The following is a 25,869-nucleotide window of genomic DNA, read 5'->3' as shown; positions in this document are numbered from 1 at the left end:
CCTACAGTTGTTTGATATAAAATCTTACTATATTTTTTGTTTTATTTATTTTTGAGGGGACTTGGCACATCAATTTAGAATAAAGTACAATATTACTAAATAGTCAACTAGAATTATGAAATATTAGCAATATTTACCTTCTAACAAAACACAAGCTGAATGTATTAACTGATTACCAGTTATATTAGGTAACAGTTTGGAAAAAGATGGCACAGGGCAAGAAGAAAAAATGAACAAGTCTTCAAAAATTGTTCTAAGAAACTAAACTACTGTGGCTATCGGCTCTGATGAGAATGGTGGAATTGTTTGGAGAGGAAACTAGACATTGCAATGAAAAAATAATCTCTATTACTAAAACTAACTTAAGAAGCCAATACCTATATACTGTTTACTGTGAGCTCAAGTAAGAACTATTCCCTATTTCAAAACTGTCAGTCCTCCCAGTGCTTTATATTTGCATTATCAACAAGCCTGTATATATTACTGAAAATTCTTTAGTGTTAAGTATACTCTTTTTAACAATTTTTTTCTGGATATAGAGATATAATCATAGAATAAAGTTCTTCTGGAGTTTGGAAACAACTTTTGTCAGAAATACATTGTTTTCTTAGAAAGTCATGAGGGTTGCTGAGATTATTCTTGCCCATCAAAATCTCTGTCTCATTAGTTATGCCGTATTACCTAGGGAAAATATCAACAGTGTTCTCCTCACGCATAGGCAGCAGGTTCTGTGTTACATCAGTACCAATGCCAAAGCCTTGGCATGCTGAATTAGCAAATTCCACTTGGAAACTGAACTGCAACTGGCTTGCTTTTACCATTATGGTTGGGCTTGCAGGCTACCCTGGTTCACCTGCTATGCCACTGTACTGAGGAAATATAATTCTTGTGAATTAGTTCTGTCTGATAATACTTTATACTTTCTCCTATTTTTTTTAAAAAAGGTGTAGAATTCATAGGGATTTACTTAAAATAAAATTAGTCTGTTGTAACCCCTTTATGCTTCACTTTGAATAGATGAGCCAATGTTTTACTTGAGTGAATACATAAAGGTCATGATAGTTTAACTTTTACAACTCTCATTATTCTACCTCCAAGCTTATTTATCCCTTGTTTGCTCCTTCCTTACTTCAGGGGTCAATAATTTTTAATGAGATAACTGAAAGGTACAGTTTTGGGGGTTTGGAGAAAGGTAAAATCAGAATCACCAGGAATTCATTGCAGAACTCCACGTAATTACTGTGAAGAGACTGAAGTTTTCAGGCCCCACTTGAATTACCAGGTATGAATAATTACCACGGAGAACTTCTGCTCTGCATGAAATTATGTTACTTTACGCACAATATTGTTAGTTATTAGAGAAATGCAAAATAAATCCAGAATAATTTACCTAATAGAATAGCAACTAAATAAAATTTAGAACTGACAATTGCAAGTGCTGGCAAGGATGTGGAAGAACTTGAACTGTCATATATTGCTGGTGAAAATGCAAAATAGTATGATAACTATGGAAAACTGTTTGACAGTTTTTTTTTTTTTTTTTTGTAAACTTAAGCGTCCGCTTAGTATATGACCCGGTTATTCCACTTCTATCTATTTACCCAGGAAAAATAAAATCTATAGTAACAGGAAAACCTGTCTATGAAGGTGCATATAAACTTTATTTGTAATAGCCTAAAACTGGAAGCAATACAAATATCTCTCAAGTGAGGAATGAAAAACCAAAATGGAGAATGTTCATACAAGAAAATATTACTTGACAATAAAAGAAACTGACTATCGAAACACAGAACAACATCAATTAATAGCAAATTCATTAGGATGAGAGAAAGAAGCCAGACTTAAAGGCTGCATATTCTCAGTTCAACTTCCATGAAATTATAGAAATGGCAACATTGTAATAATGGAGAGCAGGTTATTGGTCACTATGGGTTAAGAGTGAAGGGAAGGTTTAAATATAAACAGTACGAAGAACTTTTGGAGAGGATAATGAAACCGTACTGTATATTGATTGTGGTGGTGTTTACACAAGTACATGCATTAATCAAAACTCATAGAACTATTCACCCAACAGTGTGAATTTTAATATATGTATATTTAAAAATCCGAATAACATATACTTTGCAAATTTTAATTTAGAAAAACTAGGATCCCTTTAGAGTGAAAAATGTATGAATCTCTTCCCTGGAGTTGTAGAGGACTTGGGTATACATTCTAGAATATGAAGATTGATTGAAATTCTTAGAAGCAGAAAGTGGAAGAGAGAGACAAAGTGAGAAGAAAAATAGCTGCATGGTGAGTGTATATTAATGACTGGAAGGCACATTGGAATGTAGTTAATTTCCTGCAATCAGTAGCTACTTCCATAATAATTACACATGTGTAATTCCTTCTCTCTATATATAATTGCATGTGTGTGTGTGTATATATATATATATATATACACACACACACATACATATAATTGTGTATGTATGTATATATATCTCTGTATATAATTGTGTGTATGAGTGTATATACATACATATATGTGTATATATACATGTTTATATGTAAACATACCTATACCATATACAAGCATATATATACCCATAAACATATATAAATATATGATATTATATATTATTATAATATATATTATATATAATATAATGTATAATATATAAATCTATATGTTAAATTTAAATAAATTATAAATCTATAATATATAAATCATATATATAATATTATAAATCTATAATAATGCTGTCATACCAGGTTACTAAAGCTAAAGCTTTAGTTTTAGTAACCTGGTAGCAATTGCACAATACTACTCTACCATTTACATGGACTGAATTTTTTTTATATGTTTCTATTCTTAATCTTTCATGGGCTCTAATGAGTGTCTCTAAATGAGATAATGGATGCTCTTCCTGTATGCTCTTTCTGAAATTTATTTCCACTTTTGGGATGGAAGTGACAGGTACTGACAATTGGCCTAAATTGAGGGTTCTTAGGATAAGACATTGTTCCTCTGGAAGCCTATGATTACTAAAATTAGAGGAGACCAGGAGGCTTGCTCAACTAAAATTAGAGGAGACCAAGAAGGCATCCATGTGACAGGGGAGAGACAAAGGTGGCCAGGGAAGATTTGATACACACAAGATTTATATTATAAATAAATGTATTGATGATAATAGTAGCAAGTTTTCTCACTGTTATATGAGACTTCCATTCGTGCAAAGGGAGAAAACTAATGTAAACCTTGCCCTGTGTTGCTGAATTGGGATTGGAGATACCAGTGTGAACTCATGGTTTTCAACATAGACAGTTAGATATGTAGTTAGAGGGAGAAAGGTAAGTATATATCAGGAAGGGTTAGAGGAGAGAGAAATAAGAGAAATAGAGACAGAGAAATCGATATAGGTTTGTGTGTGGGCGTGGGGAGGGTATCTTTCCACTGAGTGGGCTGGGCCTGGGAGCAGTGAGATACCAATAGCCATGAGCTCACCTAGACCCAGATCTTAATCCCTAAATATTATTCTTCATCAAAAGCAACCATTTATCCTGGGAGAAATGATAAATAGCCATTTTGTGGGGAGAAGTTCTTTGTTAGTGAAAGTACAACATGAGCCTGGAACATCTTCTTGTGCCAAAAACTTAAAAAGTGCTAAAAGAATTATGAGACATGCCAATAAAACACAGAAGTCAGCCTAAAGTGTTACTACTCACAAAATCTGGTATAAATTGAGCATTAAATTACATAATGCTATAATAAATTATAACCCATTGAATAAAACAATAGGTTATTATTTTACATTTGCAAACAGGATTCCATGAGGCCAAACTGATATATTTAAAAACACACATGTCAAGAACAGAAAGTTTTTTGCTTATAGTAGGATACTAATATATGCAGTAAAAATTATTTTTTCTCTTCATTCAGCAAAAATTCTGGATACAATACACTATTATTAACTATAGGCCTCATGTATTAAAAGTAATGGCAAAACTGCAATTACTTTTGCAATAACCTATATATTCGATCTTCAGCCTTGTTCATCCTACATATCTGCTACTTTGTATCTTTCAACTTTAATCTCTCTATTTTCCTCCTGGTAACTGTTGTTTTCTCTATCACTGTATATTAGACATTTTAAAATTTTAGATTGCATATAAAAGTGAGATGATGCAATATTTTTCTTTTTCTATCTGGTTTATTTCATTTAGCATAATGTCTTCCAGATCCATCCATGTTGTGGCAAATGGCAGAATCTCCTGCTTTTTAAAGATTGGATGATATTCCATCACATATACAATAGTTTCTTTATACATTTGTCCGCTGACAGATACCTAGGTTGTTTCCATATCTTACCTGATGTGAATAATCCTACCATAAATATGTAAGTGCAGATATCTTTACAAGGTGCTGATTTTAATGTCCTTTTGTTTAGTCATATGGTAGTTCTATTTTTAATTTCTTCAGGAATGTTCATATTGTCTTCCACAATGGTTGTACCAATCTACCATTTCTACCAAGAGTATATAGGGTTCCCTTTTTTTCCACACCCTTGCCAACATTTGTTATTGCTTGTTATTTATATAATAGCTATTTTAAGGAGTGTGAGGTGATATATCAAAGTTGTTCTGATTTGCAGTTTTCTGGTGATTAGTGATCTTCAGCACCTTTTCATTTATGCGTTGGCCATTTTTATGTCATCCTTGGAGACATGCCTATTTTTGTCCATGGACATTTTAAAATCAGGTTACATATTCTCTTGCTATTGAGTTGTATGAGTTCCATATAAATTTTTGATATGAACTCCTTATCAGATACATGGTTTGCAAATATTTTTTCCAAATATGTAGTTTGCTTTTTTGTTTTGTTAATTGTTTCCTTTGCTGTGAGAAACTTTTTAGTTTGATGCGATCTCATTTATTTAATTTTGCTTTTGTAGCCTGAGATTTTGGGGCGATATCTACAAAATTCTTGCCAAGGCCAATGTTAAAAAGCTTTTCCCCTATGTTTTTTTTTCTCTTTCTAGGAGATTTGTGAGTTCAGGTCTTCTGTTCAGATATTTTATCTGTTTTGAGTTGATTTTTGTGTATGGTATACCATAAGGATCTATTTTATTTTATTTTTTTAGCATGTGGCAACATAGTTTTGTCAGAAACATTTATTGAAGAGACTATCCTTTCCCCATTGTGTCCTCTTGATGCTGTGTCAAAAATTGATTGACCATATAAGTTAGGATTCATTTCTGGGCTCTCTATTCTGTTTTGCTCAGCCATGTGGCTGTTTTCATATCAATACCTTACTATATTAATCACTCTACCTTTGTAATATAATTTTACGTCAGAAAGTATAATAATATAATTTTAAATCAGAAAGTGTGATGTGATGCCTTCAACTTTTTTCTTTTTCTCAGAATTGCTTTGGCTATTTGGAGTCTTTTGTTACACCATACAAATTTTAGAATTGTTTTTTCTATTGCAGTGAAGAATGCTACTGGTTATGTTGTTTATTTGTGTATAGAAAGGCCATAAATATTTGTATGTTGATTTTGTATTCTGCAACTTTACTGACTTTATTTCTTTCTCTTTGAAGCAATTTTGAATGGGATTTCACTCATGATTTGGCTCTCTGTTTGTCTGTTATTGCTGTATAAGAATGCTTGTGATTTTTGTACATTGATTTTGTATCCTGAGACATTGCTGAAGTTGCTTATCAGCTTAAGGAGATTTTGGGCTGAGACAATGGGGTTTTCTAGATATACAATCATGTCGTCTGCAAACAGGGACAATTTGGCTTCCTCTTTTCCTAATTGAATAACCTTTATTTCCTTCTCCTGCCTCATTGCCCTGGCCAGAACTTCCAACACTATGTTGAATAGGAGTGGTGAGAGAGGGCATCCCTGTCTTGTGCCAGTTTTCAAAGGGAATGCTTCCAGTTTTTGCCCATTCAGTATGATATTGGCTGTGGGTCTGTCATAAATAGCTCTTATTATTTTGAGATACGTCCCATCAATACCTAATTTATTGAGAGTTTTTAGCATGAAGCATTGTTGAATTTTGTCAAAGGCCTTTTCTGCGTCTATTGAGATAATCATGTAGTTTTTGTCTTTGGTTCTGTTTATATGCTGGATTACATTTATTGATTTGCATATATTGAACCAGCCTTGCATCCCAGGGATGAAGCCCACTTGATCATGGTGGATAAGCTTTTTGATGTGTTGCTGGATTCGGTTTGCCAGTATTTTATCGAGGATTTTTGCATCAATGTTCATCAAGGATATTGGTCTAAAATTCCCTTTTTTGGTTGTGTGTCTGCCAGGCTTTAGTATCAGGATGATGCTGGCCTCATAAAATGAGTTAGGGAGGAATCCCTCTTTTTCTATTGATTGGAATAGTTTCAGAAGGAATGGTACCGGTTCCTCCTTGTACCTCTGGTAGAATTCGGCTGTGAATCCATCTGGTCCTGGACTCTTTTTGGTTGGTAAGCTATTGATTATTGCCACAATTTCAGAGCCTGTTATTGGTCTATTCAGATATTCAACTTCCTCCTGGTTTAGTCTTGGGAGAGTGTATGTGTCGAGGAATTTATCCATTTCTTCTAGATTTTCTAGTTTATTTGCGTAGAGGTGTTTGTAGTATTCTCTGATTGTAGTTTGTTTTTCTGTGGGATCGGTGGCAATATCCCCTTTATCATTTTTTATTGCATCTATTTGATTCTTCTCTCTTTTCTTCTTTATTAGTCTTGCTAGCGGTCTATCAATTTTGTTGATCCTTTCAAAAAACCAGCTCCTGGATTCATTAATTTTTTGAAGGGTTTTTTGTGTCTCTATTTCCTTCAGTTCTGCTCTGATTTTAGTTATTTCTTGCCTTCTGCTAGCTTTTGAATGTGTTTGCTCTTGCTTTTCTAGTTCTTTTAATTGTGATGTTAGGGTGTCAATTTTGGATCTTCCCTGCTTTCTCTTGTGGGCATTTAGTGCTATAAATTTCCCTCTACACACCGCTTTGAATGCGTCCCAGAGATTCTGGTATGTTGTGTCTTTGTTCTTGTTGGTTTCAAAAAACATCTTTATTTCTGCCTTCATTTCGTTGTGTACGCAGTAGTCATTCAGGAGCAGGTTGTTCAGTTTCCATGTAGTTGAGCAGTTTTGAGTGAGATTCTTAATCCTGAGTTCTAGTTTGATTGCACTGTGGTCTGAGAGACAGTTTGTTATAATGTCTGATCTTTTACATTTGCTGATGAGAGCTTTACGTCCAACTATGTGGTCAATTTTGGAATAGGTGTGGTGTGGTGCTGAAAAAAATGTATATTCTGTTGATTTGGGGTGGAGAGTTCTGTAGATGTCTATTAGGTCCACTCGGTGCAGAGCTGAGTTCAATTCCTGGGTATCCTTGTTGACTTTCTGTCTCGTTGATCTGTCTAATGTTGACAGTGGGGTGTTAAAGTCTCCCATTATTATTGTGTGGGAGTCTAAGTCTCTTTGTAGGTCACTCAGGACTTGCTTTATGAATCTGGGTGCTCCTGTATTGGGTGCATATATATTTAGGATAGTTAGCTCTTCTTGTTGAATTGATCCCTTTACCATTATGTAATGGCCTTCTTTGTCTCTTTTGATCTTTGTTGGTTTAAAGTCTGTTTTATCAGAGACTAGGATTGCAACCCCTCCCTTTTTTTGTTTTCCATTTGCTTGGTAGATCTCCGTCCATCCTTTTATTTTGAGCCTATGTGTGTCTCTGCACGTGAGATGGGTTTCCTGAATAGAGCACACTGATGGGTCTTGACTCTTTATCCAATTTGCCAGTCTGTGTCTTTTAATTGGAGCATTTAGTCCATTTACATTTAAAGTTAATATTGTTATGTGTGAATTTGATCCTGTCATTATGATGTTAGCTGGTTATTTTGTTCGTTAGTTGATGCAGTTTCTTCCTAGCCTCGAAGGTCTTTACTATTTGGCATGGTTTTGCAGTGGCTGGTACCGGTTGTTCCTTTCCATGTTTAGTGCTTCCTTCAGGAGCTCTTTTAGGGCAGGCCTGGTGGTGAGAAAATCTCTCAGCATTGGCTTGTCTGTAAAGTATTTTATTTCTCCTTCACTTATGACGCTTAGTTTGGCTGGATATGAAATTCTGGGTTGAAAATTCTTTTCTTTAAGAATGTTGAATATTGGCCCCCACTCTCTTCTGGCTTGTAGAGTTTCTGCTGAGAGATCTGCTGTTAGTCTGATGGGCTTCCCTTTGTGGGTAATGTGACCTTTCTCTCTGGCTGCCCTTAACATTTTTTCCTTCATTTCAACTTTGGTGAATCTGACAATTATGTGTCTTGGAGTTGCTCTTCTCCAGGATTATCTTTGTGGCATTCTCTGTATTTCCTGAATCTGAATGTTGGCCTGCCTTGCTAGACTGGGGAAGTTCTCCTGGATAATATCCTGCAGAGTGTTTTCCAACTTGGTTCCATTCTCCCCATCACTTTCAGGTACACCAATTAGATGCAGATTTGGTCTTTTCACATAGTCCCATATTTCTTGGAGGCTTTGTTCATTTCTTTTTATTCTTTTTTCTCTAAACTTCCCTTCTTGCTTCATTTCATTCATTTCATCTTCCATCACTGATACCCTTTCTTCCAGTTGATTGCATCGATTACTGAGGCTTCTGCATTCTTCATGTAGTTCTCCAGCCTTGGCTTTCAGCTCCATCAGCTCCTTTAAGCACTTCTCTGTATTGGTTATTCTAGTTATACATTCTTCTAAATTTTTTTCAAAGTTTTCAACTTCTTTGCCTTTGGTTTGAATGTCCTCCCGTAGCTCAGAGTAGTTTGATCGTCTGAAGCCTTATTCTCTCAAGCCTTTTTCTCAATACTGACTTTATTTCTAACAGTTCTAACAGTCTTTTGGTGAAGTCTTTGCACTTTTCTACTTATAAGATCAAGTCATCAGCAAATAAGGATAATCGTATTTGTTCCTTTCTGATTTGAATACATTTTGTTTGTCTGATTGCTCTTAATAATACTTCCAGTACTATGTTGAATAGAAGTAGCAAGAGTGGGTGTCCTTGCCCTATACCAGACCTTAGAGAATCAGCCTTCAGCTTCTCTCCATTGGACGGTGATGCTAGTTCTGGGTTTCTCATAAGCAGCCACAACCACTATTGTGTTGAGCAACTTGCATTCTATACTGTTGAGAGTTTTTCTCAAGAAAGGATGTTGATCTTTGTTGAATGCTTTTTCTGCATTAAGTGCGATGATCATGTGGTTACTATCTTCCACCAGCTGAGATGATGTAATCGCATTCATTCACTTCCATCTGTTAAGCCAGCCTTATATGACATGGATAAATCCCATTTGATCATGACCTTTTTGGTATGTTGTTGAATGCTGTTTGCCAATATTTTATTGAACAATTTTGCATCAATGTTTATCAGAGGTATTGTCTTGTAGTTTACTTATGATGTCTTTGTCTGGCTTAGGTATCAAGGTGATGCTGGTCTCATAAAATGTGTTAAAAAGTATTTCCTACATCTCTATTTTTTTGAAAGAGTTTAAGAAGTATTGGTACTAATTATTCTTTGAAAGTTTGGTAGAATTCAGCAATAAATTCATCTGGTCTGTAGCTTTTCTTTGTTGAGAGGCTTTTAATTACAACTTCAATGTCTTTGTTGTTAGTCTGTTCAGACTTTCTACTTTTCCCTGATTCAAACTTGGTAGGCTCTATTTTTCTAGAAACTTATCAATTTCCTCTAGTTTATTGAATTTGTTTGCATATAATTGATCATAATATTCTTTATGATCTTTTTAATTTCTGAGGTATTTGTTGTAATACCTTCACTTTCACTTCTCATTTTATATATTTGAGTTTTCTCTCTGTTTTTCTTAGTTATTTTAGCTGAGTTTGTCAATTTTGTTTCTTTTTTTTTTTTTCAAAAAACAAACTCTTCAATTTGCTAATTTTGTCTATGGCTTTTTATTTTCTATATGATTTATTTATTTTCTATTCTTTATCCTTTCTTCTGCTAACCTTGAGTTGAGTTTCTTCTTCTAGCTCATTGAGGATAATGTAGGCTATTTATTTGAAATCTTTCTTCCTTTATAATGTAGATTTTTATTGCTTCATGTCATAGGTTTTTGTATGTTCTGTTTCAACTGCTGTCATTTGTTTCAAAATATATTTAGATTTTCCTTTTGACTTCCTTTTTGACCCATGGTTATTCAGCAGCATGTTGTTTAATTTCCATATATTTGTGAATTTTCCAAAATTTATCCGTTTTTGATTTCTAATTTTATACCACTGCATTCAGAAACAATACCTGATATTATTTAAATCTTCCTAAATGTATTAAGACTTGTTTTGTGGCATAATGTGTGGTCTATTCTGGAGTATGCTTCGTGTGCATAGAAAAGAATGTGCATTCTGCTGCTGTTGGATGGAAAGTTCTATAAAGGTATGTTAAGTCTATTTTGCCTGAAGTGCAGTTCAACTCCAGTATTTCCCTGTTAATTGTCTTTGTAGTTGTCCTGTCTATTGTTGAAAGTGATGTATAAATAGCCTACAATTATTGTGTTGCTACCTATTTCTACCTTTATGACCATTAAAACATTCTTTCCCTATTTAGATGCTGATTGCTACAAAGAAGTATCTGAGACTGAGTAATTTATAAAGAGGTTTAATTGGCTCATGGTTCTGCAGGCTATATCGGAAGTGTAGTGCCAGCATCAGCTTCTGGGATACCTCAGGGAGCTTTAACTCATGGCAGAAGGCGAAGCAAGACAGGCCCATCACATGGTGAAAGCAGAAGCATGAAAGAGGGAGAGTGGGGCTTAGGGTGCCACACACACACTATTAAATGACCAGATCTTGCATGAACTCAGAGCGAGAGCTCACTTATCACCCAAGGGATGGTCCAAGGCATTAATGAGGCATCCACTCTTATGATCCAAACATCTCTTACCAGGTCCCACCTCCAAAATTGGGGATTACATTTCAACATGAGATTTGGGTAGATAAAAATATCCAGACTATATCAGTCTGTCCCTGCCCACTGCCTCAAATATCATGTCCTTCTCACATTGCAAAATACAGTCACGCTTTGCAATAGCCCCACATTTTATTAGTCCGTTTTCACACAGCTACAAAGAACTACCTGAGACTGGGCAATTTATAAAGAAAGGAGGTTTAATTGACTCACAGTTCCATATGGCTGGAGAGGCCTCAGGAAACATAATCATGGTGGAAGGTGAAGGAAAAGCAAAAACCTTCTTACATGATGGTAGGAGAGACAGAAAGTGAGCAGGGAACTGCCAAACACATTTAAAGCATTAGATCTCATGAGAACTCATTCACTATCATGAGAACAGCATGAGGGAAACTGCCCCCATGATCCAGTCACTTCCCACTAGGTTCCTCCCTTGACATGTGGGGATTACCATTAGAGATGAGATTTGGGTGGGGGCACAGAGCCAAACCATATCAGCCAAAGTCTTAACTCTTTCCACATTAACTCAAAAGTCCAAAGTCTCATCTGAGACAAGGCGAGTCCTTTCCACCTATGAGCTTGTAAAAATCAAAGGCAAGTAATTTACTTCCAAGATATAATGCGAGTATAGAGTTGGGTAAACATTCCTATACCAAAAGGGAGAAATTAGCCAAAAGAAAGGGGCTACAGGCCCCATGCAAATCTGAAACCCAGCAGAGGCAGTCATTAAATGTTAAAGCTCCAAAATAATCTCCTTTGACTCCATGCTATATATCCTGGGTGCACTGGTACTGAGAGGTGACAGCATGCTGGCAGTCCTCACAGCCCTCACTCGCTGTCGGCACCTCCTCTGCCTGGGCTCCCACTTTGGCGGTACTAGAGGAGCGCTTCAGCCCGCCGCTGCACTGTGGGAGCCCCTTTCTCAGCTGGCCAAGGCCGGAGCCGGCTCCCTCAGCTTGTGGGGAGGTGCGGAGGGAGGGGCGCGGGCGGGAACCACGGCTGCTGGGGTGCTTGTGGGCCAGCGCGAGTTCCGGGTGGGCATGGGCTTGGCGTACCCCACACTTGGAGAAGCCGGCCGGCCCCACCGGCCCGGGCAGTGAGGACCTTAGCACCTGGGCCAGCAACTGCCATGCTCAATTTCTCGCCAGGCCTTAGCTGCCTTCCCGCCGGGTAGGGCTCGGGACCTGCAGCCCGCCATGCCTGAGCCTCCCCACCTCTCTGGGCTCCTTTGCGGCCAGAGCCTCCCGGACGAGCGCTGCCCTCTGCTCCACGGTGCCCAGTCCCATTGACCACCCAAGGGCTGAGGAGTGCGGGCACACAGCGCACGACTGGCAGGCAGCTCCACCTGCAGCCCTGGCACAGGATCCACTGGGTGAAGCCAGCTGGGCTCCTGAGTCTGGTGAGGACGTGGAGAAACTTTATGTCTAGCTTAGGGATTGTAAATACACCAATAGGCACTCTGTATCTAGCTCAAGGTTTGTAAACACACCAATCAGCACCCTGTGTCTAGCTCACGGTTTGTGAATGCACCAATTGACACTCTGTATCTAGCTACTCTGTTGGGGACTTGGAGAACCTTTGTGTGGACACTCTGTATCTAGCTAATCTGGTGGGGACATGGAGAACCTTTGTGTCTAGCTCAGGGATTGTAAATGCACCAATCAGCGCCCTGTCAAAATAGACCGCTGGGTTCTACCAATCAGCAGGATGTGGGTGGGGCCAGATAAGAGAATAAAAGCAGGCTGCCCCAGCCAGCAGTGGCAACCCGCTCAGGTCCCCTTCCACAGTATGGAAGCTTTGTTCTTTCTCTCTTTGCAATAAATCTTGCTGCTGCTCACTCTTCGGGTCCACACTGCCTTTATGAGCTGTAACACTCACTGCGAAGGTCTGCAGCTTCACTCCTGAAGCTAGCGAGACCACGAACCCACGTGGAGGAATGAACAACTCCAGACACACCACCTTAAGAGCTATAACACTCACTGGAAAGGTCTGCAGTTTCACTCCTGAGCCAGCGAGACCACGAACCCACCAGAAGGAAGAAACTCTGAACACATCTGAACATCAGAAGGAACAAACTCCAGACACACTGCCTTTAAGAACTGTAACACTCACTGCGAGGGTCCGCGGCTTCATTCTTGAAGTCAGTGAGACCAAGAACCCACCAATTCCGGACACAGTATGAGGGGTGGGCTCCCAAAGCTGTGAGCAACTCCAACCCAGGGGCTTTGCAGGGTTCAGCCCCAGCACTGCTCTCATGGGTTGGAGTTGAATGCCTGTAGCTTTTCCTAGGCTGAAGTTATAAGTTGCCAGTGGATTTACCATTCTGTGATCTGAAGATGGTGGCCCCCTTCTCCAAGCTCCAGTAGGCAGTGCCCCAGTGCCTGTGCGTTTTGGAGCTTCCAACTACGTGTTTTCCCTTTACATTGTCCTAGTAGAGGTTCTCACTGAGGGCATCTCCCCTGCAGCACCACCACTCCACCAAGATTTCAGAGGATATATGAAAAAGACTGACTATCATGTCCCTCAGAAGCTGATGCTGGCACTCCACTTTCTGTGCAGGCTGCAAAACCATGAGTCTGCACTATCAGGCTTTTCCATATATCCTCTGAAATCTTGGTGGAGGGTACCAAGCTTGATTCACTCTTACACACTGTGTGATGGCAGGCTTAACACTATGTTGAAGCTGACAAACCTTACAGCTCGCATTCTCCAAAATGGCAGCTCAAGCTGTACCTTGGCCCCTTTGAGCCCTGGCTGAAGCTGGGCCATCTGGGAAGAGGAGAGCAGTGTCCTGAGGCTGCACAGGTCAGTGGTGCCCTAGGCCTGGCCCACAAACAATTCTTCCTTCCTTGGCCTCTGGGCCTGTGATGAGAGGGGCTGTTGTGAAGGCCTCTGAGATGCTGTCAAATACTTTTCCCCATTTTCTTGGATATTAGCACTTGAATCCCTTTTAGTTATGAAAATATCTTTAGCAGATCATTGCTCCACAGACTACTTGAATTCCTCTCCTGGAAAAGCTTTTTCTTTCTCTGCCACTTGGCCAGGCTTCACATTTTCCAAACTTGTATGCTCTGCTTCTCTTTTAAATGTAAGTTCCAACTTTAAGTCATGCCTTTGCTGCCATGTCTGAGCATAGGCTGTTAGAAGCAGCCAGATCACATCTTGAAAGCATTGCTACTTAGAAATTCTTTCCACCAAATATCTTAAATCATCATTTTTTAGCTCAAACTTCCACAGACCCCTAGGGAATAGATATAATGCAGTCAAGTTCTTTGCTAAGACATAACAAGGGTAACATTTGCTCCAATTCCCAAATATGTTCCTCATTTGCATCTGAGACCTTAGCAGCCTGGACTTCACTGTTCATTTTTGGTCACAATCATTTAAGAAGTCTCTAAGAAGTTGCAAATTTTCTCTCATCTTCCTGTCTTCTTCTATGCTCTCCAGACTCTTCAACCTCTGCCCGTTACCCAGTTCCAAAATCACTTCCACATTTTTGGGTATCTTTATAGCAATGCCCCACTTCTGTTAACAATTTTCTGTATGCTGTTCTTGAATGCTATAAATAAATACCTGAGACTAGGTAATTTATAAAAAGGTTAAATGGCTCATGGCTCTGCAGACTGCACAGGAAACACAGTGCCAGCATTGGCTTCTGGAGAGACCACAGAGAGCTTTTACTCATGACAGAAGATGAAGCCAAAACAGGCACATCAACTGGTGAAAGCAAGTGCAAGAGAGAGACAGAGAGAATTGAGGGGGGGATGCCACATACTTTTAAATAACCAGATCTCATGTGAACTCAGAGTGAGAGCTCACTTTTCACCAAGGGGACTGACCAAGCCATTCATGAGAGAACTGCTCCCATGATCCAAACACCTCCCACAGGTCTTGCGTCCAACATTGAGAATTACATTTCAACACGAGATTTGGGCAAGGACAAATATCCAAACTCTATCAGTTGCTCTGATGTTGGGTACATATATATTTATGATTGTTATGTCTCCTTGATGAATTGAGCTCTTTATTATTAAATAATAACCTTTTTTTGTTTCTTGGGGTAGTTTTTGACTTGAAATCTATTTAATCTATTATAGGTATAGCCACCTTTGCTCTCTTTTGGTTATTATTTTTATGGAATGTCTTCTTCTATCCTTTCACTTTCAACTTTTATGTGTCCTTAAAGCTAAAGTAGGTCACTTGTAGCAGCATATAGTTGGTTTTTTTATAACTGACTATATGCTGCACATACATATATGTACATATATAGCAGCATAAACATGGGTTTTTCTAAGTTATTCATTCAGCCAGTTTATGTCTTTTGATTGAAGAATTTAATCTGTTTACATTCAAAGTAATTATGGATAGATTAACACTTACTATTGTCATTTTGTTCATTGCTTTCTGTAATTTTGTAGATCCTTTGTTCCTTTATTTCTTTCTTCATGATTTCATTTGTGGTTTGCTGATTTTCTGTAGTGCAAAGTTTTGATTCCTTTTCCTTTACTTATGTTTCTGCTATAAATTTAATTTGCTTTGTGGTTATCATGAGGCTTACATGAAACACTGCATAGTTACAATAAACTATATTTTGCTGATAACAACTTAACTTTCATCACGTACAAAAACTCTACACTTTTACTCTTTCCCATAATTTATATTTTTGAAGACACAATTTAATTTTTTTTATATTGCATATTTCTTAACAACTTAATGTGGCTATAATTATTGTCAGCTGTTTTGACTTTTAACCTTCACATTAAATATATAAATGCTTTATAGATCACCATTATAACATTGGAATATTCTGAGTTTGACTATATGTTTACCTTTACCAGTGTATTTTACACTTTCGTGTTAGTAATTAACATTCTTCTATTTTTGCTTTAAGAACTCTCTTAAGCATTTCTTGAAAGGCTGACCTAGTGGTGATAAATTGCCTCTTTGCTTCTTTTGGGAAAGACTTTTTTCATCATTTCTGAAGGACATCCTTACTTGATATACCATTCTTTTTGTTTTTTGTTTTTTGTTTTCTCTTGAGACGGAGTCTCGCTCTGTCACCCAGGCTACAGTGCAGTAGCGCGATCTTGGCTCACTGCCAGCTCTGCCTCCTGGGTTCACGCCATTCTCCTGCCTCAGCCTCCTGAGTAGCTGGGACTACAGGCACCCACCACCATGCTCGGCTAATTTTTTGTATTTTTAGTAGAGACAGGGTTTCACCGTGTTAGCCAGGATGGTCTCGATCTTCTGACCTCGTGATCTGCCTGACTTGGCCTCCCAAAGTGCTGGGATTACAGGCGTGAGCCACCGTGCCCGGCCCTATAGTATTCTTGAGTGGCTTTTTTTCCCCTTTTAGCACTTCGAATATGTCATCCCATTCCTTTCTGGTGTACAAGTTTTCTGATGAGAAATCTGCTGATAGTCTCATTCCCTAACATGTGACTTCATACTTTTCTTTTGCTACTTTTAAAATTCTCTCTGCCTTTTATTTTTGACAGTTTGATTACAATGTGCCTTAGAGAGGACCTCTTTGGATTGAATCAGTTTGGGAAATTTTGAGCTTCACGGATCTGGATATTAATATCTCTCTCAAGACTTGGGAACTTTTCAGCTATTATTTCATGAAATAAGCTTTCTGTCTTTTCATTGCCTCTTCTCCTTCTTTAATATTTATATTGCAAATGTTTGTTCACTTAATGGTGTCCCATAGGTCTCACTGCTGTCTTTGCTTTTCTTCATTATTTTTTCTTCTTTTTCCTCTGATTGGGTAATTGCAAAAGACCTGTCTTCAGGTTTACAGATTCTATCATCTGCTTGATCTATTCTGGTGTTAAAGATCTTTATTACATTTTTTACTTCATTGATTAAATTATTTAGCTGCATGATTTATGTTTAGTTTTTTATCATATCTATATCTTTGCTGAATTTCTTATTCAGATCATGAGTTGTTTTCTCATTTTGTTGAATTCTATCTGAATTATCTTGTATCTCACTGAGCTTCCTTAAGATTATTATTTTGAATTACTTTTCAAGCAATTTATAAATTTCCTTTATTTTGAGGTCAGTTTCTGGAGAATTAATATGTTCTTGTAAAGCCTAAAGTACTGTGAGCCAAATAAACCTCTTTTCTTTATAAATTACCCAGGAATACTCAGGTATTCCTTTATAGCGATGTAAAATTTACTAAGTTACCTAATAGACAATAATTGTCTCATAGTTCCAGGTTGCATATACATGGGAGCCGACTGGGTTTATTCTCATTCCACACCTTAAACAAGTAGTTATTCGGAAAGAAAGTTAAATGTGTGTAGCATGGAATAGAGGTGAAGTGGTATAATCTAGAATGTTACATAAAGCTGTGCTGAACTAGTTTCCATAGAGTGTCTGGAATGAGACAGATGAGGTCTAGAGTATCAGAAGTGGTTAAAAGAAGTGGTCAATGAAATACACCCCTAGGACCATTCAGATTTCTCATGCTATTCATTATATCTGGCTACTATTCTATTCTATGGAGTCTCAATTTTTATGAGTGAGGGGGAAGTACAAGGCCAAACTATTGCAGGGTCAGTTCAGATATTGGCCAAAAGCAATCTCTGCAAAGAGATAATGTGGAAGGATTAGTGAGAAAGATAAAGTGTCTAGAGTTATTGGAGATATTTTGTCTTTATTTTAGAAGGTCATATCCTTACTCTGTAACTCAGTTCATACTTTGGCTCTACTATGGGGCTTGCCACAGAACATCACTATACAACAGAGTTTATAGAAACACTATTGGGTTGGCTTGATTGCATAGCCCATATGCAGGGAAGACTACATTTTATCTTGGGCCCTATTTGAAATAGTCAGCAAAGAAATAGGTTAGATCAGTAGCTCTAAGTGAGGTATGAATGGCCTTCTGAATGCAGATAATTCCACCAAATGCTTTGCCTGTGAGTTATACAAGAAATTGTTTGAAAAGAGAAAAGGGATGTCATATGATGCCTCATACCCTTAAACGCCTAAAATATTCACTTGTCTTTTTTTGAGGCTTAATCTTCTATTCTCTCATATGAACATGGTTTGATAAGGCATCAAGCATACTTCCCAATCCTTGCTTACCTTGTCCAATGGAAATAACATTATCAATATTGTGAACCAGTACGACAGCATTACCTCTGCAGAATGTCAAGATAATTCTGTTTATCAGAGCCTTTGCAGAACTGGTCACTACATTAGTGGACGAAATGAAAGACAGATAAGGCCAACAAGTTCTGAAGTGATGTATAAATGGTGTGCAAAATAAGCCAGAAGCAAATAACAGAACCTGCAGAACAGAGCATATGGGGTTTCTATTGCTGCTATTAAAAATTCCCACAAAATGTAGCGGTTTAACACAAGCCCCATTATTAACTCACTATTTGAATGGGTTAGAGGACTGGGCACATGGTGGTTCAGCTAGTTTCTCTATTCTGGGTCTCACAAGATGAAAAACAAGGTGTACCTTTTATTTCTAGAGCTTGTAAAGAAGAATCTTCTTCCCAGCTTAGGCAGGTGGTTGTTAGACTTCAGTTTCTTGCATTTGTAGGACTGAGGTCTATGTTTTCTCAATGGCTTTCAGGAAAGGGTTTTCCTCACCTTCTCAGAAGCCTTTTTCCAGTCCTTACGTATTCTGTCTACATCTCAGAACCAGAAAAAGTGCATCTAATGTTTTTGATACTTGGAATCTCTCTTACTCCCACTTCCACTGCATATATTTTTCTTTCTCTTCCTCCACATCTCTCTGACTTCAGCTGAAGAAAAGTCCTTGGCTTTTAAGGATTTATATGATTAGGTTGGGCCCATGCAAATCATCCAGGATAATCTCCCTATTTTAAGGTTCATAAACTTAATTATATCTGCAAAATCTTTTTGCCATATAATGTGACATTGTTATGGGTTCTAAAAATCAGGGCATGGACATCATTGTTAGGAGGCACTATCCTGCCTACCATGCAGAGCCTTGGACAAAACCCACTGGACACAAGCAGAAAATATATAAAATTTAAAGTAACTAAATAAATGTTTTTCATAGGTGGCTTTCACATGCCAAGTTGTGACATGGTTATGAGAGTCAAGACTTATTTTAAAGCACCTGAAATCAATAAAAAGTTATTTAATATTTATTTGTAAGACCAAATTATCCCCCACCTCAACTTTTAAAATCCATTTTTTTCCTTTGTGTTCCTTTCTCAGTTAAAACCATAGCAATTCCCTCATTCCAAATCAAGCAGCTTGTGGTCCTCATTGCTACCTTCTTCTTTAGCATTCCCACAAGTAATAATCCAACATATCATATTACTTTTTTCATAATGTAACTCTTTCACCATATCTAACTTAAAAATTGAAATGGTTTTGTTACTGTTATATGTTTTCTATATAATGTATCAACTCAAATTCTAATGTCTTAAAACAATGATTAGGTATTTGCCAAATGAAACAATTAAAGAAGGGTGTGGTGGAGAGGGCTTATCTCTGCTCCAGCTGGTATTGTTGGGGCAAGAATGTACATAATGCCCTTTCTACTTGCTTGGCACTTCAGCTTGAATTGCTGAAACAGCTAGAACCCAGATGGGTGTATTTTTTTCTACATGTGGTCTCCCTACATCACTAGAATTAGCATGGACTTCCATGCAGCTTGGTGTTTGGGTACCAAGAAGGAGCATTTCAAGAAAACAAGGTTCAATGGGAAGCACTTATCAAGGTATCATTTACATCACACTTTCTATTGTCTCTTTGGTCATGTGGTCAAGCTCAGAATCAATAGAGGAGAGGAATGTATAGGTTCATGACTAACAGGAGGCATTGTTTGTTATAGAGGAGGGCACACAAAAGTAAAAGTATACCACAATGTGTTCTATTGCCCCTAGGGATTTATTTTCCTCCCACATACAAAGCATAATCTCCTCCCCTCCTACCAAAATATGCAAAATCTCATCTAATTTTGGCACCAGGCTTTTGCTCAAAGAAAATGATTTTGTCATCTCAATTGGGTCCAGGTGTGGCAGAGAATCCTTTGGTGTGGTTCCTTTCAATCTAAAAAATTGTAAACCAGAGATAAATTGTATTATTCAATATGCCTAAAATACATTGGTAATTTAGGGATAGGAAAGCCACAGTAGATACTACCACCCAAAAATGGAGAGAGTGGGAGTCAAATAGCAGCCACTGGTCCTTAGCAATTCTGAAATTTTGGTAGGCACATATTGCCAGCTCTCTGCTTTGGGCTCAGTTTTGCTCCCTTCAGAGCTTTGATTCAGTCTTTTTAGCCCTTGGATTTACCCTATGAGTTTCTTTCTTTTTTTTTTCTTCAATAAGAAATGGAGCATATTTTAGATTGAGTAGCTTTCTTAATATTTTTCCTTCTCACAGGAGAGGATTTTCTTTTTTAACTGTCTCAGAACTTTTAGTCCAAACTGGCAGTTGTTTCACCAGTGCAATTCTCTTAAAACTTGGTGATTGAGGGTACTGTGACTGAGATCTTTAAGATTTTTAGAAGCTTCTTTATCTTCCTCTGAGACACATCTTTAAGCCTTTCCGTAACCTCAAAAAGTGCCCTTCAGTATCCCCTAGGCTTGATGTTTACTATGAGGTCATGTGTTACTGGCAGCACCCAGAACTTGATCATTACCTGAGTTAACTTCTAACTTTGTGAGCAATTTTCCAGGAAACTCTGGGCATAAGAAAAAAATGCTTTTTAACACAGCAAGTCATATCTTCTCTGTAGTTCCTTTAAATTTTGCTTTAACTCTAAACTATTATTTCTTTAGCTCCTCGCCCTTCTATATTTTATGATAGGAAGATTAAAAGCATCTAGTAGACACCTTCAATATTCTTTCTATAAATCTTAGCCAGACCTATTAATACTTTCATGTTTCTGCCGGTGACAATGTCACTAATTATTCTATACTACATAGCTTGGGTACTTTTTACTCCAGCCCTATTACTGCTAAACAATAGTAATTTTATCTATGCTCCTTGGCCCTTCACCTGTTACCGGGTACAAAAATCAAATGCCATGTATTTTACTAATTTGTTTTGATAGAACTCAACTTCTTGGTTCCAATTTCTGTTGCTGTATAAAAACCACCTTAAAAACTAATGGCTTAAAATAATAAATATTTATTTGTTCATGATTCTGGGCTTGATTGGGAAAGCTTGTCTGTGTTTTACATGGTATCTGTGAGGGTTGACTGGTACATGAGGCCTTCTTATATATCTGGTGTCTTACCTGGGTTGTATAGAGCAACTGAAATCAGTCTGGGAATCTCTGTTTCTCTCTTCATATGGCCTTTTTATGTCTTTCACAAGGCTTCTTAACTGGGCTTCAAAAAAGAGTATTCCAACAAGACAAGCCTTACTGTGCAAATGCTTATTGAGGTTTCATTTTCATTACGCTTTCTCCTGTCCCATTGGTCAAAGCTAATTATATCTAGTCACATGACCAATCTCAGAATTGATGAGGGAGAACACACAAAGGCATAAATTTCAGGGAGCTTAGTTGATTGGGGGCCACCAAAATAAATGTCTGCCACAAGATTTTTAAATAATTTTCTTGCCTTTGATCTCTCCTCCATGATCCATTCTCAAAGTTCCTACTAGAGTGTTTCTTTTTTGTTTTTTTTAAAGTAGAGATCTTATTCAAAGTATATCATTTGAATAATATATGATAAACTGAAGAGTTGTTTATGTATATACTCACATTAAAATAAAAATTTTAAGTTTCAGATAAATTGTCATTTTATTGTAATCAAACACTAGGATTTGAAGTAATTTCAGTTATATTACAGCACAGTTTTTTTAAATTAAAAATAACAACTAATGAGCAGTGAGCACTTATTATGTGTCAAACACCATAATAGGTGATTTGTATGAATTATATATAATGAGGAAAATGAAGCTATGAGATGAAACAACTTAACAACGTCAAGCAGTTGGTAATGTACAGGAGCCGGGATGCCAAGCTAAGCCTCTTTGTTTCTAGGGAACAACACGTTAGCTATTTAAATAATGTCATATACTTTTTTGCTCTTTTGCTATTTCCTCCTAAATACTTCTATTCTACACAATGATATGTATATTCAAAATCTTCTATAAGCCATAGCTTCATTTTTCAATGTCTTTCACTATTCAACAGACACACAAGACAATTTTCTGACTCTGTACTATCACTCATGTATATTTGTCCATGAAATGGATTTTATTTACCTGAAGTTGGGAAATTCTTTTTATTTCTAATATCTCAACTCAAATATCAACAGTTCCCTCAACAACCCATACGTAACCCTCACTATATCTAAAGTGAACATATATTCTGGTTTGCTTGTCCTTGTTTACTCCTATTGTTTCAATGTAACTATTAATAGCCCACTTTCCACTCTCAAGAGTGTGTAGTTTGGAGATGATAAATTAGGTGGACAGTCTACCTACCCACAATTCATCAAACCTTCTCCTGACTCCTGAGAGCACATTATTATGTTTTTATTAGAATATTTAAAAGATAAGTATGGCTTCTTCCTGTTTCTTCTACAATGTAAACTTTTTGAATACATCTTTTATTACTATCTATGCCCCCTAGGCCTGTTACACTGCCAGTGCTAAAAATGTTTCTTCAGTAAATGAAAGGTAAGAAGGTTCAGAATAACAAAATCATTTCCATACTCCAGCAAAACTAGTAGCAATAATTTCCGTATAACTGATAATTATACTTGAAACTAACAAATTCACATGCATAAAAATCATTGAATGTCAAAAATTATTGTGAATTGATCTTTCAGTAAATTGGACATTTATCAATTTGCTTTTAGGCAAATTGGTATTCGATAAATTGATTCTTAGTAAATTTACTAATGCTCTCCTTGTTTAATGGCCGGAGAAGAGTCAACCTATATAATTGAAGCACTTGATTCTGTGTAGTTTGCTGTGTAGGAAAAGCAAATTAAGCTACACATAATTGAGTTATTTACAGTTATTTTTGTTAAGAGAACAAATAATAACTACTTTTTATTTTCTTCACTCTGTTAGATTCCGAAAGTCTGGTCTGCCTAATCAATGCTATTTTTAACAAATAAAGGAAAAAATAAAAACTTTCTCTTAATACCAAAACCATTTTGAAAGTGATCCAGAATTTAGGAAAAGCCTGAAAGGTGTGGGAGCATTATATTTTGATCCTGGTTCCTGCTGCCTACTCAAAGCATTTCTTTTCATGTGTTAATTCAATAGAAAAGAGACTGGGCATCAAGTCTGTCTCACTAGTATGTACTACACACTGAGAATGTGATAAATGTATTTATTCATTTTAACCAAATTCTACCACAACAAAACAATTTAGAGGCCCCATGGAGTCTATCATAATGGGATTTTACCTGTACTTTGATTGAATTAAAACATCCTATATAGAAATCAGCTATTTAAACATCCTCTACAAAGACCTGAATCATAATGTTTTTCTCTGAAGGAGCACATTATTTACTGAAGTTATAGACAGAGACTAATTAATCCACATTTTGGATGGTCCCACTGCTGGTTTCTGACAATGTGCTCTGCATCCCACCATTCACATAATTCCCTCCACAGAAAGCCCATATGAAATTTTCTAAGCAGGAATCCACATCAATTTCTTAGAAACAGCTCAGACTTTTCATTATGCTTCTGATGTTTATAGGAGGATTTTTTTTTCATATTACTAACTACCATGTATTTAGAATTAGAAATTTGTTTACACAATTTTATTGTATCTATTTATCTTTCTTCCCAAAATGTGTTTTAATAAAGATAGTAAATACCACATGATTACTTTGTAAAGTCATAGCATCAACCAAAAGAGAATATAATGATAATCAATAATCACCAGAAAGCCATCTCATTATGATTGTTTTAGCATATGATAGAGGTTTTGCCTAAGGCAAAGCCAGGAGCTTCATTTATTTCAAAGAGATAAAAACAAGGAAATATGCACATTTTGCATTAAATATTATTATGCAATTGAGCTCTATGAGAGACGGAGAGGAAATTTATATTCACATGTACATTTTCTCTAACCTTTTGAGACTTCCTGGTGACCACAGGGACACTGTTATGCTAGCTATTCTGCAAGTCTAACAGCAGCTCATTCTGAAGAGCCAATGATTGCACACACCTTTGTAATAACATCAGATTTTCATGTGACAAGACATTTGCTATTATATGTTATTTTTTTAAATTGCAAAGCTGATGAGTTTAAGTCAACATATTTCTTTCCCACTCCTTCTGCTTGTCAGCTGTAGCTGGATTGATAAAATGCAAATGAACAAATCATTAATGAGTACTGGTTATGAATCTCTCAGGCAGTTCAGGACCCTATCAAATCCTGCACCTATTACTTTGTGTGATTGATGTACTATTGTAAGTGATTGTTCCTGATCTTATTAAATCTTATTGATTTTTTCCCAGTTTCTATTTTATGCAGGGCCAGGCTTGTGCTATTATGAATGTTGCTGAACACTGTTAATCAAGCTTACACAGCTATTTTGATGGCAAACAATTAGAACTCTGCAGCTCTACCTTGCAATTAGCTTCAGGGATACGGACCTGCACACCCTAATAATGAAAGAGATCTCCTTCAAGCACGGTAATGAGATTTACAATTATGACCCCAAATAACCTCTGAAAAATCACCAATCTGCAAATTTAGATGGGTTTATCAATAATTTTCTCCCTTTTTATGAAAATAAATTTGATAATTTTTCTCAACAATAACATTTCCTGGCAAAATCATTCTTCCTATCCTTGTAATATATCACAAAGTGTAAACATTTCTGATTGTATGGAATTGCTGTTATAAATACTTGACTTACAAATGCCTAAACAGATTTTTTACACTATTAAAAAATTCCTCAATTAAGTACATAATATTTATATTTTCCAAATACAACTATGAAACCTGTTAAATAAAATAGAGAATGCAAGTATTGTTCCTTTTTTCATTAGTTGGTTTATTCACTCAGAAAACTTTTATTAAGCATCTACTATGAGTATAGTACTGTGGCAGAATCTGTGAATCATATAAAGACAATTGAACATTACTTCCTGCTCTTAAGTACTCTTCAATAATTTTACAAATGTATAAATTAATATTGTTTGAGTATCCATGTCAATGCAATTTCATTTAAACATAGCTGAGAGAATCTTACGGATAAATTCTATTTCTAACCTCTGCATTCCTCAAGTACAAATTTATTTTTATTCCTTATTCACAGCAAAATACATCATTTCTTTATTTATTCAGAATGCAGTATCGAGAGAGATTTTTCTTATTCAGCCACATCTTTTCCTCTTGTCACATAGGAAGAGATGCAGGTCTTTACCTGCTTTCTTAGCAATTATTTTATTCTGATTCCCACCTTCTCATTTGCCTCACTGTGTTAATTTTATCTCTCCTGTTTATAATTGCCTTCTTTCTACTGACTGTTTTTAATTTTTTTTTTTTTTGTAACAGGAACAGGTTACCTACCCCTACAGCAAAGCAAGTAACCAATTAACTAACCACTCCAACCTATATTTGTCGCTAATGTTATATAACTACAATTTCTTCCAATTTTTCATTGCCAAAGTTCTGCTATCAAAGTTTGATAACTGTGGCCTCCACCAATGGCAAATGTCATTTTGAAAACCAGCTCTGTTGATAAAAGCTCGAAATAAACCGTTTAACTTCCAGAGTGTTTAATCGCAAGAAAAGTGTTAAGACAGACCTCTCCAATCTTGGGGCCTCATTCTATGTAAGGCATGGGGTGAGGTTGATATAGGGTCAGAGTGGTGATAAAAGTCAGGGATATTAGTTGTCCACAATTACTAGCACCTGGCCTATTACAGCCTGGCCTGCCTGACTCCCAATTAAACAAACAGCCAGACCAATTTTAACTT

The sequence above is a fragment of the Pan troglodytes genome, chromosome 7, assembly GCF_028858775.2.
Source record: "Pan troglodytes isolate AG18354 chromosome 7, NHGRI_mPanTro3-v2.0_pri, whole genome shotgun sequence".
Taxonomy (NCBI): domain Eukaryota; kingdom Metazoa; phylum Chordata; class Mammalia; order Primates; family Hominidae; genus Pan; species Pan troglodytes.
Note: the sequence above shows the minus strand (reverse complement) of the source record.